Source organism: Olea europaea, chromosome 12 (genome assembly GCF_002742605.1).
Source record: "Olea europaea var. sylvestris chromosome 12, O_europaea_v1, whole genome shotgun sequence".
Lineage (NCBI taxonomy): Eukaryota > Viridiplantae > Streptophyta > Magnoliopsida > Lamiales > Oleaceae > Olea > Olea europaea.
In genome coordinates, this window is record NC_036248.1 from 21,531,311 (window position 1) to 21,535,862 (window position 4,552).

Sequence of the window (4,552 nt, forward strand, 5' to 3'; positions counted from 1 at the left end):
AAATATCTTCATGGGTTAGTTTTTGCTTTTTATGTGCCTTGTAACTCTAAAATTGATGTGCACATGGAGCGTTGACTCCTGTACTTTCTTAGGTTGGGCACAATAAAGAGACAAGCATGAAGACAGGAATCCTTTGCTGTTAGAAAGTGTTGAAACTGAGTTTCAAAAACTCAATGTCCTATAGATTAAATTCTACATAGCATGATTCCATGATCCATCCATTCCCGTTATTTCTTGCATGATTTCACAACTTGGGTTTCACTTGTTATTTCTTGCCTGATTTCATACAGTGAATCTCCAAGACCAGATGTATGTTGAATCATGCATAATGTGGTTTCACTTGTTATTTCTTTCTAATTTTTCATGGCTCTCCAAAACCGATGTCCTAGATTGAATCCCTAAGTAATGAGATTACTGTAATTTAGTTCGGGTGTCACTTGTTATTTCATTCTAATTTCACGTCAGTCTCCAAAACCCAATGTTCTAGGTTGAATCCTATGTAATGTAATGTGATTCCATGAGTTGATTCTTGTTATTTCTTGCCTGATTTGACATCTAGGATATACTCTTCCTAAGGAAACATGAATATATTGAGTTAAAAGACATTGATAACCATTTACACACCATTCATTTGTTCCCTTATATTACTGTATAACAAGATAAAAGGTAAAAAAAATAAATAATAACAAGAATGAGAGAGGAGAACCGTGTTGTGAAATTGAAATCATTAGCTAACTAGAGATTTCAAAAATTCGAAGCACTCCACGAAACCTAGCCATCGGGTCTTCTTAGGTTCTCTCTTTGGCAGAAAGTCAGTTATATCTGTGCAAATCATGATTTCCTCCATGTGTGTGGAATCATTGTCGTAGAAGTAGTATCTTGAATTGTATGAAGCACAAAGAGTTGATGATAATGAAGAATCAAATATCTTTTTGTTGTACTGACAATGTTTTTCCCCTCTTAAATCCATTGTTGCTGGAAGTTGTTTCTTTTCTTTGTTTTGTGAAGATTTCATATAATGAAATTGCATAATGTGTAGAGCACTTGAATAAATAAGGAAGAGATTGAGATATTAAAAGGGTCCTTGGAGGATTTGGAGTAGACAAAGGTGAACTTCTAAAGCACAAAGGAGTCTCTATCTTAGTAGGATTTTCGTTTTCTAATTCAGATTGGATTGTTCTTCACTGCATTCTTTCTTTATTGGATGCCCCAATGGTCACAACTGAACTTCACATTACAAGGCTGCCTTTCCTTTTTTTCTTCTACTAACTCACGTTTCTGGTATATTCAGCAGTTAATTTTAGTAAGTGTAATGAGATTGTTTTGATGTTTGTTAAAATTATTAAATATTTGTTAAAAGACTCAAATCATTATTATATATTGATGTTATTAGATTAATTTAAACTCCAATAATGGAGAAAATTGAGATGTAAGATTGAGTTTCAAGATTTCCATGCACTTTTTTCCCCCCAGCCGTAGTTCTTAACAAATACTCAAATGGTGTTACCAATTGTCAAGTAGTACCGATGTTCTAACGAGACATCGGAAAATCAAAATGTAAAAATTGACGTGCATAAATTTATTCTACTAACATACCTTTTACGTGCATGAAATCAAATGGAATTTTGACTTACTGAAATCGAATACGAGAAATAGAAATGAGAGATGCATGAATATGAATTTAGTCGAGGCAAAAGTTGAGCTCTTTGTCTTCAAAAAAATTATGTTTCACATGGGTGCTAGCTTTTTTCGACATTCGTCTCTCACGATACAATAATTACATCCCACAATGGGAGCACTTCAAATTACGTAAACAAACGAACTTTACTAATGTTTTGAACTCTCTTTATAAAATTCTATTCAAAGTAAATGAACAAATGAACAAATAAATATGTATCAACAGGATATGCAATTTAAGAATTGAATGAATGAATAATTCCAATCACACGGAGTCATTATATAGTGGTTCAAAAGTTGTGAATTAAATGACAACTTAATGAAAAGGCCTTTTAAAAAGACTTCTTTGCAACAAAAGAACGTGACTATAGAACATTATCATTTTTAAAAAGATACAACTTTTCATCCAAATAATATTAGAATATTTCATAATATATTACATAATTTTTCAACAATTTCACATAACTAAGTGACTTAATTAAATGACTTAAATTTGACTTCATTTCTCATTTACCAAATAACAATTTTCAGTTAAATAAAAACCAATCTCTAAACAAAATCCCAACAAAAATTGGAAAAATGAATATCTATTATAATAATAAGCTAAGAACTTACCAGTTCACCTTATATTTTCGTTTTTTTTTTTTTTACAACTTTTTTAGAATCCAATTCAAGAATTTGGCTCTTTAATCATCTTTTCCAAGTTTTGGCCAAGGACAGCAGAGCAACGAGAGCAGAGCTGGAGACCTCTGTAGCAGCATCATGACCCAGTCTCAACTACCGAACTACGTCAAAATAACCTAAGATCAGAACCATGCGCCTGTGTCGGACTAATAATTACTTAAATGAAGAATGATTACAAAGTCGATACTTGGGTCGTTAACAATATGTTTGTTTAAAGAGGCTTGCTATATGTCCAGAGCTGCATGGGCCCTAGACAGTGGCGCCCCCATAGGTGGAGGCAAGTCCATGCAGCCCTAGACAAGTAGTGTTTTCCTTGTTTAAAAACTCAATAGGTCAGAACTAACATGTCCTCTCCACATATGCTGATAGATTAATCATTGTTGGAAACAATAGGGTTGGAGAAAAGATAAAAGAAAATTGCAAAATACAGCAACGAAATAAATTGAAATAAAAAAAACTTTACAAGAACGAATTCAAAGGCTTGTACACGATATCGTTGTTCTCAAACGATATTTGTCCTCTATCCAAAATTAATGAGATACTTAAGGATTTTCCGACAAACGGTTTGAAGGATTATAACAAACTTTGATACAGAAAAAATCGAAGCACAAAGAATTTTCTGTCAAGACTTGAAGAACACAATGAATAATATATGAATATGAATGTAAACCACGATTTGATTATTTGTGGAACAAAGTATGAATTACAAGATATTTTTCTAACATCTTTCCCTTGAACACGGCTCATCTGTATAATGGCCTCCAAATACTTGAAATGTTGCCAAAAGTCAAGTGAAAAGCCACCAAATTCAAAAAACAAACGGTCAAAAACTGCCTCAAACGGTCACAAAAATGTACCATGCGACCGCATGGTATAACTCCATGCAGTCGCATGGAGTATATCAATCCGGCCCTCCAAGGCTCGGATCATGGACATGCAATCAGATGGACCAATTTTTTTTTCTATGTTAGTTTTTGTTTCCACACATTTAATTTATTCTTTTGTGGGCTTTGAAGAACCATATCTCAACAATCCCCTACTTGTTTAAAATTAACAAGGTCTCATATTTAAAGTTTACGATACTTATGCATAACGACTAGATATCTTTTGATTTGAATATAACCATAATGTAATTCACACAAGGTAAAGTCTATATCCAAGGTAGCGTGAAGCTTTGAGCCATTTATTCCATGTGACATTACCGATAAGAAAACACACGAGTACTACGTGTTCTCAAGTTCCTCATAACTTGTCCAGCGCTATTATGGCCTTGCACTTATCCTTGTTCAACAAACTTTTAAGAGAAAAACTCTAACTCTCTATTGCAGCGACACCATTTTGAAGTTTATCTAGGTGAAGTTTTTCCAGTACGTTTGTTAATTTTAGAGATACTTGTGTTTTAGCACTGAACTTCATTAAGAGCTTTAAGTTCAACCTTCACTTCAATAATAACCAGCATTATTTTAATTAGGATAGGGTTATCAACGATTTAAATAATACTACAACTATCAACATATCCAATTACTTCTTGTTACCATTTGAACCCGTGGATTACCTTTTGAGTAATGACAGGTAGGGTTGCCGTAATTGATGGACCTTTTTAGTTAGAAAGTTTCAATCTCATCCTACTCGAATTAGATGCCAATAAATCTCTAGTTAGTGTTTAGTTAAAGGATATGCTAAGTTCTAAATTGACCTTACATAATTTAAGGATATTATTCCATCTTTGATTAATTTGCTTATGTAGTCATGTCTTAAACTCATATGTCTAGACTTTTCATTGTATATCTCATTGTATACTTTTATTAACGTGGCTTGACTATCACATATGATAGGTATTTAAAAATGTTCTTTGATTTCAAAAGTATCTCATAGAAGAGATCTTTAAGCCACTCAACCTCTTTCCCGATATCCGATAGGGCTACAAATTCATATTCCATGGTCGAGTGTGTTATGCATGTTTGTTTATTTGATTTCCAAGAAACAGCATCTTCTCCTAGAGTGAGCACTCAAATCGATGTGGATTTACTTTCACCCGTGCTAGATATCCAACTAGTATCAGTGAATCCTTTCAATACTGCCAGGAATTTAGTATTGCTAGCCTAAGATCTTAGTTATTTTTAAGTATCTAAGAACTCTCCCAATGGCCTTCCAATGATCATTACTTGGATTGATAGTAAATCTACTAAGT